Here is a 17,507-nt window from a genome sequence, read left to right as displayed (position 1 = left end):
TTGATTAAGCCATTCCAAGAAAAAGGCAAACAAGCCTACTTGAATAACCCTGCGAAGCTAAAAATTGTACATGGTGGCCTCACAAAATTTTTCCAGTCTGAAAACAAAGCGAAGGCTTACCTAGATGAAATCTCCTAGAATTGAGAACATTATTGGTATTGGTCTATCTCTCACTATGTTGTAATCAGGTTAAATCATGGTACGAATGGAACCATTGTCACAACTCAACTCAATAATTTAACGTACTTTAGTCAATGTTTGAATTCTTGTTTTGGGTATTACTACGGGTTCCTTCTAATTCTAATTTTCAATTTTTGGCTTTCCTTCTTATTTATCATTATCTAAGCATTCTAAAAAGGCGGTAGCTTAGGTGTCGTGCTGTGACTGCATCACCCAGACCCTGGTTGAGTCTGATTGCCTGTTAAGCGGGGGGGGGGGGGTTCTAATGGAGGGTCTAAGGGAAGGGTGGGGAGGGTGCTAGGGATGGGCAGGGGGGTTATTAAGGGGGGTGAAAACACAAAATGAAAAAAAAAGAACCAGGATTATCAGCTAAAAACTTATTCAAGGGGAAGCTAAATGGAACAGAATTCGAGCTAGATATGTGTCTTAAATTAAAGCTTTGTTTGCTCAAAATGATCTTACTACTTTTTCCTATAAACAATGGGTAGATTAACCGTTCAAACTTGGAATGTTGGAGGGCTTTTAACAGGGGATAAACGAAGACGTTTGGCTGAGCTGTTGAAACTAAATCCTGTAGATGTACTTTGTCTTCAAGAAACCCACGTACCATGGATTAAGAAATCATGGTTAAATTTGAAAGGGTATAATCTACTGGTAGCCTCTACACAATCCTCGAATATAAGGGGTGTGGCAGTGTTAGCCAAAACAAATCTTGGGTTAGGGCTACGTTATCTTTCAGACTCTCACGGTAGGTGGGCTATTGTTAAACTTGCTTGTGGAGTAACTATCTGTACTATATATGGCTCAAACCAAGATGACCCTACCATTTTTGAGACATTAGAAGCCGAACTGGCCACCTGGCAGGGCCCATTAGTTTTGTGCGGCGATTTTAATATTTCACTAATACCATCACTGTCCAATACCACCTCCAAATTAAAATATAATGGTCACAAACCCAGAGTATACAAAGCTGTTAGGAGGCTTATAGCTAATTATGGATTAATTGATGTTTGGCTACAAAACAACATTCACGACTTAGGATTTACTTATTTTTCGCATCCCCATCAAAAACAAGTTCGAATTGACTACATATTTGTTACTGGAGATCTTGCACCACAAGCAACTGTTAACAAACTCCCAAGAATAATATCAGATCACAATGCATTGATTCTTGGGATTACAGTCAAACCACAATTCATTCAACAGCGGTCCTGGTCGTTTGATAGGAAACTCCTGTCCAATAATGAATTTATTGCCTGCATTAAAACTTGGACTGAAGAGTTTTTTAATATAAATCGGTTTAGTGCTTCTAGAAATATAGTATGGGACACGTATAAATCCGCTTTAAGAGGAGAGATATCTAGCTTTCAATATGCCGCCAGAATCAAAATAAGAAATGATTATGAAACAAAATTATCAGAGTTGGCCAAAGCTGAGCTAGAGCACACTTCCTTAATTGTACAGGGCAGAGATGCTAGCAATCAATGGCTTCGGATAGCGTTTTTAAAAGCTGAGCTCAATACTAATCTCAGCCAGAAAGCCGCTCAAACTTATAGAGCTTATAGAAGGAAAGCATACGAAAGCGGTGAAAAAGTTGGTAAACAGCTTGCACTTCGAACCCGTCAAAAAAATGTAGCAAACAACATTTCAACAATTGTAGATGGCGGGCAGACGTACGTGCAAGCTGCTGATATTATCCTTCAATTTCAACGATATTATCAAAAATTATATTCTGAATAAGTTATCACTTCTAAAGAAGATATTGATAATTTTCTGGCGAGCTTTCTCAACAATCCGACAGCCACTAGTCTATTAGACGATATTGCAAGAGAAGAGCTTGAAGCTGAGATGACGCTGACTGAAGTAGAGTCTGCTTTATCCCTGTTACCTTCGGGCAAAGCAGCGGGCCCAGACAAACTGCCGATTGAAATTTATAAAATTCTTAGTCAACAACTAAATCCCCTGTTAATGGATTTATTTTTGGGGGTTCAATACAATGGCATTCCCCCATCTTCTTGGGATGAGGCTAGCATAATAGTATTTCCTAAGAAGGGAAAATCACCCGAGCAATTAACATCCTATCGCCCAATATCTTTGATCAATTTGGACTCCAAATTATATGCAAAAGTGATGGCTCTCAGACTCAGCGAGATCATAGGGCATCTGGTCTCTCAGTGGCAGCATGGCTTCATTCCGGGTAAAGGGACTACAGATCATACCCGTCGGGCTATTGCCCTCTTTGACGCCATGTCTGTCACGGGGGGCCGGATGTCAATGATCCTGCTTGACGCTGAGAAAGCCTTTGATCGTGATTGTGGAGAAGCGTGGCTCAGTGGTTAGAGGCAGCAGACCCGGAAGCTGAGATCGGCCGTGGACCAGGGTTCGATTCCCCGCCTCGGCGGGTCTCGGGCTCATAAATTCCACGGACTCGACAATTCTCGCTCCGGTGCCTACTCAACTCACGGGGTCACACTCTGCGACTCTGGGCAATAGCTTGCTTAATCTCCACTACGGCCCCTCGCGGCGGGATGCCTGGCTTTCACCTTGTGGATACCCTGCCGGGGTATCTCACAGGGGAATACCAGGACGGGTTCCCTAAGCAAGCGCTTAGATACCGGGTCGGTGATTTGCGCTATATAAATACATGTACATGTCTCATGGAACTTTTTGTGGGTGGCCATGGCACGTCTTAATTTCGGCCCTAAATTTTTGAAATCCATCAAATCTATGTATCAACATCCCAAAGCAAAACTTTTAATGTTAGGTTCAGAGTCTGGCTATATTAATATTGCAAGAGGTACAAGACAGGGGTGTCCTCGTTCACCCCTTCTCTTCGCTCTCTACATCAACCCCTTAATTCTTAAATTTTTGGAAAGTCACGTTATTAAGCCAGTTCTCTGTAATCAATATGAAACAAAAGTTCTAGCCTACGCTGATGACATCGCGGTGTTAACACCTCACCCGACCGAGGCGATTTACGAAATTGAACGATTGGCCTTAGAATTTGGCATTTACTCGGGTTATTCTCTCAATAGAGGAAAGACCATTATCTTATGTACTGATAACACTCTCTGTCCAGATCAAAGAAGAGCCAAAACAGCTACTTATCTTGGAGTGATTATTTGCACTAATACTAAGACCCTAGTTAAAAATAATTTTGATCCACTCATAGACAAGATTAAGATGGATTTGGACAGAGTAAATGGTCTGTACCTTTCCATTATAGGCAGGGTGAACTATTTGAAAATGAATATACTGCCGAGATGTTTATATCTTTTTAGAACCATTCCTTTATCTGTTGACCCTAAAATCCTTACGTTGATCAACACACTTATCTCTAAATTCGTGTGGCAACACGGGAAAATTAGACGTTCACTTTCTTATTTATCATTGCCATTAGATAGGGGCGGGCTTACGGCACCAAATATTACGCTTTATCATTGGGCAGCTTTTCTTAAACAATTAAATCCTATGGTATTAGATCCATCTTTAGCCACTGGAACAGCTACTACCCCAATCCCCTCAATATATGAGCTTGTAATTGGCCAAGATGCCATTGGCCTATTACTAAGAAAGACTGAAGCTAGTCATTATAAGAAAAACAAGGGTGAAATTTTAAAAAGTGCCTGGATAATTTGGAATAAAACACATGCAGATTGGTAAAATCACTCGCTATACACCTTTGCTTCAATCCACCATTACACTTGGTCTTGACTTCGACTATACTGCAAAAAAATGGCAAAGGCTGGGTATCAAAACCGTTAACGATGTCTGGTTAAATGGTTCACACACTGTTTTTCACGACGTAAAAGAAAAATTTGGTCTTTCTGAAGGGGATTTTCTTAAGTTTGCTCAATTGCACGCTAAACTTAAAGCAAAAAGTGACTCAATCAGTCTCTCAAAGATTGACTTAATTGAGGCGTTTGCCACTCAAAAAACTAAGATAGGAACATTTTATGACATACTTTTAACTAATACAAATGACGATATTGAACATATAGAATATAAATGGGCGGTGAAACTCAACAACCCAGATGTTGATATAGATAGAGTCTTAGAGATGAGTAATAATTTGTTCATGGCTAGCAATTTAAAGGCTCAGTTGTTTAAAACAATGTTCGATCTTTACTTTACCCCGGCCAAACTCTTCGCGTGGGGTAAAAGAGAGGCGGATCGATGCCCCCGATGTTCACAGGGTCCCGCTACTTTAATTCACATGTTTAGCAATTGCTCTGAACTTCTTGTCATAAAAAGTATGATTGCCTCATTTTGGGAGAACATTTTTTGTCACAAACTTCCACAGTCCGACACCTTATTTGTATTAGGTTTTGATGATTCTTTAAAACTTTCTAAATCTGAACAAAGATTACTATTCATTGGTACAGCTGTATTGAGATTAATATTGTCTGCCCGCTGGAAGGAAGTCTCACCTCCTAGTTTTCAAATGTAGCTAGCTCGCTTTCTTGCGGTTTATAGTTATGAATCGGCTATATTAGCCACTAGAGGAGCTAAAGCAAAGCTTCGAGGTGAAGTGCTATGGTGTCCAGTCTCTACTTGGAAAGCTGGATTATCCCCTAGTGGAATTGGTTGAGACCAACGAAACTTCATGATTGAAATTATTGTTGTCATTTCTTTTCCACAGCTATACATTGTATTTATATGATATCTTATTTATTTTTCTATTACCTTGCTTTTAAGTTTCTCTCACCATATCATGTCTTATCCATTTTTTCTATTACTTGCTGTTAAATTTCCTTCACCATATTATCTGTTCCCCTTGCATATATTTTACTTAATGTGTCAAACTGTACTTGGATTGTCTTATGCTGATACTGGTTCTTTAATACAAATTTAAAAAAAATAAAAAAAATAACATTATGCTATTTAAATTATTATTTTCTAAATACTGGGACAGACCAACCCATCTGAGATTCTTACAGTGCATGCACTTATATACAACAAAGAAACTAGCATGCATCTCTTAAGTGCCTGTGAAGCTTTTGTATTTTCGCAGGTGCATTTGCATTTGTGAGGTTCCAGGACACCTCCAGTCCAATACTCCACCAAAAGGAGGCCTGATGGCCCCTTAACTTCTGTCTTCATCATTTCCCAGCTGGAGGTGAAAAAAAAGCCCCCGCCCACCGGCACTTTGCTGCTGGGAATCGAAAGCAGACAACACGCAGGAGCTGCTAAGCGTGTCCCAGTGTCTCCAAATTACACTGGGACAAGTTCAGCATATATCTGTGGGGCCCACGTTCTCAGCTGAGTGGACGGTGTACACCCTGTGAAAATAGTGAGTGGACGCTTGTACCCGCGCGTACCCCCGACTGGTGCCATGTATAATTCCGATCACAACAGAAAGGAGGGCCATGACATGGGGGAGGGGTCTGAGAGAGAAAGAGGTCACAGGGTGAGGTAGTTGGCGCTTCCCACCTACAGAGCATCCACGCCCACAACCGGTGGCCAAAACCAGGGAGCTGTTAAAGTATTAAACTACTAGTTAGCTCAAGAATGACATCACTAGCAATTACATCACACAACCTTTGGCCCGATAATGCCATCACACGACATCATATTTCACGGTGTGGTAGGGACTAGAACTACGTTTCATGACCCTGACAGGATGATGAGGGGACAGCTGTTGTGGCATAAATGGGGGCCTTTGGGCGCTGTGAGCAGGACTAACCCAACGCGGCTCTTCATTAGGACACATACATGACGCAGAAGCTGGGGAGCTTTGGCTGGATAAACGTCAACTCACCAAAAGGCGCGGGGTAGCGGAAGTGACGTCATATGTGTGCCATATGACCTTTAATCTCACACATGCACGTGTTTACAACTACACACAGTCACACGTGCACACACTGTTTCATATAAACACACTCTCACCTGCACGCATCCACACAACATACATTTAAAAGCGTTTTTTATTTACCTTAGATGCCAGGAAGGGTCAAATTCTAGCTAGTTGTACTTCGTTTTTTTATTACGCTATTTGTGAATAATATAATATTATATACTATTAGTGTAAAAAAAAAAAATGAAGAAAAAAAACTTAATAAGGAAAGTGGATTGCTTAACATTTGGGAACCCACAGATCTCAATCACGCGGCTCAAGATTGGGCGGCACTGGGAATGGCGTTGGCGAAACGCAATATGGCACAGCACTGGGGTTCAGGATCGACTCCGACTCATCGACAGTGGTGCTGTGAATGTATGACGTTACAACGAATTCCGTTGCAACGCATGCCTTTACCACGCATGCGTTACAACGGAATTCGTTTACCACGCATAACATTTACCTCGATTGCTTGCGTGGTGACGTCATACGAAAGCGGAAGTTTATTTTCCGTTTTCTCTTAAACGACGCTGATAAAATACATAACCCGACGTGACATCAGGTGAGTTTTTATATTGGGGGGAGGGGAGACTCCCCCAAGCCCCCCTTTTTTTACTTTTTACCTTTACCACATATACCTTTACTACAAACCTCGTAGTAAAGGTATGCGTGGTAAAGGCTTTCGTGGTAACCACGCATGCGTTGTACTGCATGCGTGGTTAACGATTTCGTGGAAACGGCTTCATTGTAATGGCCGTTTCCCTGGTGCTGTGATATGGACAGCACAGTAATAACTGTGAAGTCAGTCTATGTCCATCGGGATGTCCCAAAAAATGTACCTGGGTGTGGGGAAGATGGAACACGTTCCGTGGTAATATTTGCGAACCCCCTCAAGAAGAGCGGATTGCGGAAGATAGCGACTAACCGACGGAGATGGGGGCTACCAGGGTCTATGTCACTACACGCAGCAGAATAATAGACGCTGAGTGTGAGTTGAAACTTATTGTTCCATGTAAGAGATGTACTAGTGCTAAATAATGTTTATGTCATCCACTGTATGCACTGCTGAGTATTCCACTGGTGTCTCTATTGTCTAGTTACACAAAATGCCAATAACATGTTTAAAAATAAATAAATAAGGAAAGTGGAGCCCCAACCAGTGCCCATAGGTTGGAGCTGGCCCTGTGTTTCTGGTACTGATGTTGCCTCCTCTAAGGCCAGAGATCACAAATGCAGTACCAGGGGTCGCAAGGGGCAAGCCAGAGGTCACATCTGAGACCCCTGGTGACCCCTAAATGGGGCTAATCTCTGGGCACAGAAGGCTTGGGAGTTCACATACATTTCAAACTATACATCAAGAGGAGTTCATTCTAGAATAGAATGTCTCACCTACCCTATAATTAGTGCCACTGGAATTATACTGCAGAGGAGGGCCAAACTATGCGGCAAGGGAGGGCCAAACTATCGCGCAAGGGAAGGCCAAACTATGCAGCAGAGGAGGGCCAAACTATGCAGCAGGGGAGGGCCAAACCATGCGGCAGGGGAGGGCCAAACTATTGATTGATTGATTGTGGGTTTCTAAAGCGCTAGAGTCGACTCCCGAAGGAGTATCTCTGCGCTGTAGACCGCTGGGGAACCCGTCCTGGCTTTCCCTGTGAGATGATCCCTACTGGGTATCTCCAAGGTGAAACCAGGCATCCCCGGCGTATGTGGGGGGCCGTTGTGGAGATGAGGCAAGCTAATGCCCAGAGTTGCCGAGTGTGATCCCTAGTTAGAGTAGGCACCGAGGCGAGAATTATCGAGTCCGTTGACCCTGGTCCAAGACCCTGCCGCGTCGGGGATTGAACCCTGGTCCCGGGCCGTCCTCTGCTCCCGGGTCTGCCACCTCTAACCAGTGAGCCACACCACTCCACTATGCAGCAGGGGAGGGCCAAACCATGCGGCAGGGGAGGGCCAAACTATGCGGCAAGGGAAGGCCAAACTATGCAGCAGAGGAGGGCCAAACTATGCAGCAGGGGAGGGCCAAACCATGCGGCAGGGGAGGGCCAAACTATGCAGCAGGGGAGGGCCAAACCATGCGGCAGGGGAGGGCCAAACTATGCGGCAAGGGAGGGCCAAGCAATGCGGCAGGGGAGGGCCAAACTATGCGGCAGGGGAGGGCTAAACTATGCGGCAGAGGAGGGCCAAACTATGCGGCAGAGGAGGGCAAAACTATGCAGCAGGGGAGGGACAAACTATGCAGCAGGAGAGGGCCAAACTATACGGCAGGGGAGGGACAAACTATGCGGCAGGGGAGGGCTAAACTATGCGGCAGGGGAGGGCCAAACTATGCGGCAGCGGAGGGCCAAACTATGCAGCAGGGGAGGGCCAAACTATGTGGCAGGGGAGGGACAAACTATGCGGCAGGAGAGGGCCAAACTTTTTGTCAGGGAAGGGCCAAACTATGCTGCAGGGGAGGGCCAAACTATGCGGCAGGAGAGGGCCAAACTATGTGGCAGGGGAGGGCCAAACTGTGCAGCAGAGGAGGGCCAAACTATGTAGCTGGGGAGGGCCAAACTATGCACCAGGAGAGGGCCAAACTATGCGGCAGTGGAGGGCCAAACAATGTGGCAAGGGAGGGCCAAACTATGGGACAAGAAAATGCTAATTATGTGTTGGAATGCAGCACACTTTATGATAGTATTAGTTATTTGTTATTTTCACTCAGGTTAACATTGTCTGGGAAAAGGTTTCACCTCATTAGTACCAGTTTGACACCCAATAAGCAATCAATAAGCATCTGAAAGGTGACCAAACAGCCATTGTGACCGGCCTTCCATTGCACAGCAACACAAGCTGCTGCATTTTAGTAACTTTTGTTGTGTGTGAGCGGGAGCTAGAACTTTCTTTTTATCGAACCCTGCAGATTATTCAGCAGCTGATGAACTATGTGGCAAATCCTGAAAATCCATATTTATCCATATTTATGCAGCAGAATCACATAAGTGCAGTGGCTCTGCATATAATATATCAGAAGTGAGGATCCTGGGGCAAAATAACACACCTGTTAGTCAATATCTGAGAAGAGGGGCTTATTGAGAGAAAATGCAAAAACACTGTGGTATCCACCCACCATGAAACGCCCTTTGTATAGGCTTTTCACAATAAATAACTCCGGCCTAGTATCTTTGTTGTAATTTAAAAAAATAAACAAAACAGGCATATGATATATAACGTAACTTTTCCCAAATAAGCAATAAGGCCGATAGGGTCTCATGTATGAGGCCTCTTGCGCCGCCGGAACCTCTATATTTTGATGGTCCGGTGGCGTAATGTGCCCCAGCATATTTACAAGGCCACGTAAAGTAGCTTTGTATGGCCTTGTAAATATGTGCTCCTTTCATGCAGAACACTGCGTGGAAGGGGCGTTCCATGGATGTTGCTGTGGGTGTTCCCAACGGTGTTGCTGTGGGTGTTCCCACGAAACACCCATGGAATCTGAAGCATTCCCAATTTACGAGAAACTTTAAACATGGGAATACGTCAGAATCTAACACCACCCGAGGGGTAGCGTTAGGGTGGCTCAACGAGGAGAAATATTTTCATTCCTCCTCGTTTTTGCCTTTTTCAATGCAGCACACATAGAAAGAGGAACTCACCTGAAGCGATTGATTATGTCCAGGAAGGAGTCACTTCCTGTACAAAATCAATCCTCCCTGCAACGCAGGCTCCATTGCACCGTGGTGCACGGGTGCCTGTGTTGGCGCTTGGCAGCCCATTGTGCGCTGGTGCAGGGGAAAAAGGACAGGAATGCGCCATATTTTGTTTAGACGCAGGGCAGTGCACAAGATTCCTCACGGCCCTGCCCTGCGCCAATACCTCTTAAATGAGGAGTGTAGTGTTTACCATTGCCCCATGCAGACTGACCCTACTGAGCATAAGGCTGTAATGCACACACTCGGGTTCAGTGTAAGCACAAAGGGGCAGATTTATGAGGCCCTTGCGCCTCTGTGCGCCGCAATTGCGTCACTTAATTTGACGCAACGGCGGTGCAAACAATGCGCCCTATTTACAACGTGACGCATCTAGGAGATGCGTCACGTTGGAAAGCCCTGCGCCATAAGGAGGCGTTCCTGCGCAGGGGGGGTGTTCCTGCGCAGGAACGCCTCCTAAAAGTGGATGAGTGAAATCTATGAGATTTCACTCAGTCACTTTCTACGGCAATTCCTTACGCCTGCTTGAAGCAGGCGTAAGGGTGACGCACCATACATTGAACAGGTGGCCCCTGTGCATTGCAGGAGTCATGTCGCACTTGCAACATGACTCCAGCAATGCGCTACCCGTACGCCGAAAGATGCGTCACGCATCTTCCCTGCCTTGCACCATGGTGCGCCGCATTGTAAATGCGGCGCACCATGGGTGGCGGAGCTGTGGCGCACTGTGGCGCACATTAACTGGCGCATCCCTGGGGATGCGCCAGTTAACATAAATCTGCCCCAAAGCGTCTGCCCATTCATATACCTGTGGTAAATAAATAAATAATACCCTATTTTTGACTAGGCATATAGCATAACAGATAGCTCAATAAATAAGAGTCAAGATTCGAGGTAGTAGGAGTTTCTGCAGGTTTATTACAGCATAAAGGACAGGATCAGGACAACCTGCATAGGAACAGAATGGCAGGGCTAGAGTGGCCCGGCAGCTGCCGGGGCTGGGTCTGGGATGAGCGCGCTCACTTTTAATAACAATACATGAGCATTTATACATAGCGCGAACACATAGCATTACATTGCAGTAGGCGTAGCAGTGGGTGGAGCAGAAGGCGTGACGCGTAGCAGTCGCGAAAGATAACAGTAAAAGTGGGTGTAACTGGGCGTATACATAGACATGTGGTGCGGACGTAACAGAATATGTCATGAATGGGGCGGAAACATTGGAGGGGGCTACCTAAGGAGCCGGGACCTCTAACCTGGTGGTGCGCGTAAACTGGCAATGACGTATTACTAGGAGAAGCTGGGGGCTATGAACTCTGTGCTAGGAGCAGAGACTAGAGTCTGGAGGGTCGGAGCGACTTGTACCTAAACCCTATCTAGTATCTGATGTTTAGGGAACACGTTGATATAAACTAGAAGTCATGAGGGGAAAAGCTAACTTGATTCTAAAACTGGACCATGCATTATTCTACATGTAGTGCGTGATGAAGAATACTAAATGACCATTTAAATACAGTATTTCTCTAACGTGGAGCCGTATAGGCTAGACAATGACGGAAACTATTGATGCAGTTCAGTAGCTTAGGAATGCAGAGAAGGAGGACTGAACTGATAGCTGGAACTATAACATACTCTTGGCAGACTCAGAGGCAGAGCCGAGCTGCACCGGGCACTGCGAGGCAGGAAGTAAGTGAAGGGTCGAGGATACAGGTGGGGGCTGTATCGCTCCTTAACGAGGCTTCAGGAGACAGGAGCTGAATCTGATGTCCAGGCCCTTTTGAGGCCTGGAAACGGGAACTTTATAATGAAATGACGTGCACACTGGGAAACGTGGCAACGTAGCTTTACATAGGCCTAATATTCGTAGTATTCACGAGGACTGGAAACTGGCATACCAGAGGTGGACACAACTATAATTGCGTCTTGATCAGACATGGGGAATAACATATGCATATTGGTCATGCACACATAACATATGATGGATGAGGCGTAGGGACACAGAACATGGCAAAATTTACTTTTCCACATTCCCTCCTTGTCACTACGTTTCCATCAGGAAACATCAATATTCATGATACCATCTATCATTTCATACAGTACCATTTGTTCATCTCGAATTGTCTTGGAACGGGATTTAGAACGGGGCTTGGGACTAGGAATACAAGAGGTAGCGCAAATGCCGCAAATCGCAGGGCCACATTGTATACAGAGGCAGCAGCTAAATATGATCGCTACTGCAATACCTAGAAAGGACAGGACTTTCCATCCCCATGCGGAAATTATATTCCAGAACCAACCGGACCATGTCCAGGTGCCTGGGTCTTGATGTAACAGATGGGCAATTTTGTGGAGTCTGGTTATAGCTGAATAAACAGACGGCGCGTTATTTGGAATGAAAATGCAGCAACTAGATCCGAGGACTCTACAGGCCCCGCCCCTATCGGCCAGTATGACGTCAAGGACGAGACGATTCTGTAAAACGACAATTCTCATAAAGGATTGCTCTTCGGTTAAGTTACCTAGAGCAGAGGCAGTCTCATCTACTACTGCTTCGAGGGTTCTTGTTAATCTACGAATTAGCTTACTATTTACAATTGTACCTAAATAAGGGAACACACCTTTATCTATATCAATGAATTGCTCTGCGGCAGTTTCAGTATAATCGACAATCGGGAGATTTCTCTTGTGTCTAGTGTGTACTAGGAAGGGATTCCTATGGTAGTCAGGTGGGGCTAGAAAAACAGGTGGCAGTAGGAAGGCAATGTAACAGGTTCCCTCCCAATCGAGGGGCAGACGAACATATGCAGTTTGACCACAAACAAAATAGGAATGACGTGAGGCTTTAAAAATAGATTTCCCACTGTCACTATACTTGATAACAGTAGTACATTCACTATGGCCTACTTGTACAGAACCCTTATTTCGGACACATAATTCGCCTTTGACTGGTAGTACTGAAATAGCAGGTGAGTCTGGAGTAGTATCAGACTGAACATTCAGGACCATGAAATTCGACGAATAATTACCTAAATTATAAACTTCATTTTCTAGATCTAAACCTGTTCTATGGGGGAAACCTTGCTTGTCTGGGAAACATGTACTGTTAAGAAAAGACATATCTGTTGAGGATGACGTTAACGTGGACCATGCTCCACACGAACCATTATGTGAAAAAGGATAAGGAAAGAGTGGCAGAACTCCCTTCGGTGTCTGGAAAGGGGGGAGTCGACCACACACCCAACAATTAGTGGTATTGCTGGTCTGGTGTGAATAATGTAACATACGGATAAATGTGTTGTTACGCATAGCGAGGCGGTATGAATATTCGTGAGGAGGCAGATCACTAAACGTGTGCTCTACTGTAGCATTAGCAGACTTATTTACATGAAGAACTGGAAAATATAGGAAAAAGGCATAACTGGTGCAGGAAATCATTATGCTGATGAATAATATGAAACTTAGAAAAACGATACATTGAATTGAACTTTGACTGACTCTTTCACTATGGGGGTCTATTTTATACATGTCAGAAACAGTCTAACCGTTTCACCTAGGGGAGGACTTATACAATCAAACTGACTGACTTATTTTACTAGACCTGAGCTTTAACTTATACTCCTGCTGCGGAGTTTTCTCTAACAGGGAAGGGGTTGTAACAATGTCTTTTGCGGGACAGTCCTTTAAAACAATGTCTTGGCAGTCTTTAAAATCCTGGGACTCCTTGGAAATGTTTTTAGAAACGGGTTTCAATCCATTGAAAAGTTTTACATGAGAAAGGTGGACCCACCCCTTCCTGCCTTCCAGCTTGACGGCAGTTCGGGTGGTCAAGAGGACCTGACGTGGCTCCTTCCAACGAGGTTCCAGCGGACTTGATCTGTCAAAATTCCGGACCATCACAAGGGAACCTGGAACGATTTCATGCGGTGCCACCTCGGTATTGTCTGGAAATGCGGCAGCAACCTGTGAACGACATGAGTTGAGGGCAGACATCAAGGAAGCTAGGTAATCTGTCAACATATTACATGAAACATCGGTAATACTTCGGGGTCTAGGAGTACCCCACATGTTAGGGGGGCGGCCGAATACGACCTCATACGGGGACAGACCTGATCTGGAATGTGCGACCATACGCATATAAAACAAAGCGACTGGCAGAGCTACTAGCCAGTCCACACCTTTTTCTTTACAGACTTTTGCAATACGGATTTTCAGGGTCTGATTATGTCTCTCGACTAGACCGGCTGCTTCGGGATGGCGTACACAATGGAACTTCCACTGGTACCCTAACAAAAGGGAAACGTGCTTCATGAGTTCAGATGAGAATGGCTGACCGTTATCAGAATATACGACTCTAGGAAGTCCATACCTAGGGAAAAATTCACGAACCAACTGCTTGGCAGTGGTCGCGGCTGTGTAATCTGGGACTGGATATGCTTCTGTCCACCTGGACAAAGCGCATACAACTACAAGGACATACTTGAAACCTCGACATCGCTCCATCTGAATATAATCCATCTGGAGGACCTCAAAAGGGTGGTCAGGGGGCTGGAAACCACCTTGTTCCACCGGGACACTTTTACCTGGATTAAACTGACAACATATCATACAGGTACGGACTTTCTGCTTGGCTGCAGCTCGTAAATGCTTGTTGAACCAAATGTTCTGGATACTGTCTAACATAGCTTTTTCTCCTAAGTGTGCTGGACTATGTGCGGTATTAATAATGACTTGAACCATAGAATCGGGGAGAAACCATGTGGCTCTACCCTTCGTTAACCATCCTTGATCTGTCTGGACCCCTCCTTGTTCAGACCATTTCTTGATTTCTTCGGGAGTAGCATGTAACTGGATATCTATGACATCTTGAGTAGGGTCCTTAACTGTCATGCATGTAGTCGGATCTGGAGTATGTGTCTTGTTAACTGGAATGTCTAGAGTCTGTGCTGTAAGCTTGGCTGTGCGGTCTGCTAGATCATTACCTTGGGAAATAATGTCAGTAACTTTCGTATGTGCTTTACATTTCATGATAGCAATCGATGTCGGTAAATGTATGGCATCTAACAAAGCTTGAATAAGGAAACCATGCTGAATCTTGGTTCCATGAGAAGTCATGAAACCTCTCTCCTGCCAGAGCACTCCGAAGTCGTGTACAACTCCAAATGCGTAACGTGAATCTGTGTAAACATTAACTTTTAAGTTCTTGGCGTGTATACAGGCTTGTGTCAGAGCAACTAGCTCTGCTGCTTGAGCGGACAGGGTGTCAATACGGTGTGTTTCAATAACTTCAGTGTCAGTAGTCACTGCATACGCGGCGACTAGTTCTCCTGTACTAGTTCTCATACATGAACCATCCACATAAAGTGTCAGGTCAGGATCTGGTAACGGAATGTCTGTCAGGTCTTGTCTTGGCTTTGTCGTAATGTTAACTACTTCCACACAGTCATGTGGGTCAGGGTTCAAACTGACTGATGGTAACAGTGTAGCAGGATTCAGGATGTTGCAGCGTCTGATTTCTATGTGTGGCTGGAACAGTGTCAACTCATAACCTGTTAAACGTGCAATCGTCAAGTGCTGAGTTTGTGTTCGGTTTAAAAGAACTTCCACGGAATGTGGGACTTGTACTGTCAGGGAATGTCCTAAAACTATGGAATCACTTTGTCTGATAGCTAGTGCGGTGGCTGCAACTGACTTGAGGCATGCAGGCAACGCCTGGGCGACTGGATCTAGTGTGCTCGAAAAATAAGCACAGGGCTTGGATTGTCCTGCTTGATCTTGTGTGAGAACAGATAATGCTGTACCTTCCCGTTCAGTAACGAAAAGTGTAAAAGGCTTACTGTAGTTCGGTGTAGCTAGAACTGGAGCTTGGCATAGGGCTTTCTTTAACTCGTTGAAACTAAGTGTATGTTCAGATGTCCAAGGGAGGACAGTCGATACGGCTGCCTCCTGTGTCGTTAACTGTATCAGTGGCTTGGCTAGAAATGCATACTGGGAAATCCATTGTCTACAATAAGAAGTAAGGCCGATAAAGGCACGTACCTCCTTCTGGGTTCTGGGCTGGGGAAGACTCGCTATTAACTGGATACGGTCGGGTGTCAACTGCCTACCCCTCTTGGACAGCAAGTGTCCTAAGTATACCACTTGCTGGACACAGAATTGAAGCTTCGAAGGTGACACCTTGTCCCCCATCTCGGCTAGGAAATACAGAACTGTAAGGGATGCTTGCTCGCATGCACGTTCAGAACGGGCTGTGATCAGTAAATCATCGACGTACTGGAGCAGGGCAGTGTCAGTTGGCATATGAATGTTGTCTAGTTGTCTCTTGAGTGCTTGACTGTAAATACTAGGGCTTTCTGTGAAACCTTGAGGAGCGCGTGTGAACATATAGCTCCTTCCATTTAAACAAAATCCGAAAAGAAACTGGCTGTCTGGATGAATTGGAACACTAAAAAATGCATTCTTGAGGTCTATGACAGTGAAGAACGTGGCCTCGGAATCAATGGCTGTTAATAGGGAAGAGATATCTGGGACAACTGGGTACTGAGGAATAATACATTTGTTAAGCTCTCGTAAATCAATCACTAATCGATATACTGGGGGTGCATTTGGATCAGTACGTTTCATGACTGGAATGATCGGAGAATTACATACATTGGAGTTAGTTTCTACAACTACTCCTTGTGCCATGAGCTCGTCTATAATTTTGGATAAGGCTGCTACAGCCTCAGGTGGCAATCTGTACTGTCTGATTCGTGGTAACACTACACCTGGTTTGAGAGTCACACGATAGGGTGTGATTTGCATATAACCTACATCAGTTGGACCTTGCGCCCATAAATGCTGCGGAACTTTAGACAGTCTTGAATCAAAATCTCGTAACACATAGTGACCCTTAAAGTCACGTAGGAACAGACGTATTCCCTCTGGGGAACAGCAAATAACTGCACCTAATTCTTTCAGTGTCTTAATGCCTAATAGATTTTCTGGACATGACTTAGTAAGTAACAGATCAGTAGTACGGGACAATGGACCTACTTCTAGAGTAACTGGCTTTGAAATCTCATTAACTATCGGTTTTCCTGAAAATCCAAGGGAAACATTCCTTGAGCCTGAGAGCGGAGCCCCTGGAACTTCGGCGTGACTAATTGTGGTCCTACTTGCCCCTGTATCAATCAAAAACTTTCTGTCTTTCCCTAATACTTGACTGTGAACATAGGGACCTTCTTGATCTACAGGTATCTCGATGAGAGGCAAGCCTACCTCCCTCTCTAGGCTGTTTCATGAATATGGCTGGTACTCTGGATACTCTGTCTGAGCATACTGGTACATCTGCGATGTGACATGCTGTGTTGCAGCAATAGGCTGCGGTACTGTAACTGTCTGTGGTGCATTCTGTGACTGAGGAATCTGTGAAACTTGTTCTTGTCTAGGCGGACGTGGTCTTTCTTTAGTCTTACCAGTAGCTATGTTATGTTTCAGAACTGCACACTCGTTTATAAAATGACCTGGCTGTTTACAATAATTGCAGTTCCCTTTAACGGGAGCTGCAGAATGACTGGCTTGATTCGGACCCCTCTTCTGACTGTCTTGAGGAACAGATTGTGCAACTAGCACTTTCATTTTCGTGTCTTTCATACGTTTTCTCTCGTGTTCTTGCTCTTCCCTGATCCTATTCTGGTGGTATTGGAGCATCTGCAACATCTGGGACGGAGTATTAGCTTGCCAGGTGCTTTCGACTTTCAAAACTCGATTTTTAATTTGTGGACTTGAATTCTCGACTAATTTTGTAACGAAAAGGT

Source organism: Lissotriton helveticus, chromosome 3_2, assembly GCF_964261635.1.
Source record: "Lissotriton helveticus chromosome 3_2, aLisHel1.1, whole genome shotgun sequence".
In the NCBI taxonomy this organism is placed as follows: Eukaryota; Metazoa; Chordata; class Amphibia; order Caudata; family Salamandridae; genus Lissotriton; species Lissotriton helveticus.
This window is presented reverse-complemented; position numbering follows the sequence as displayed.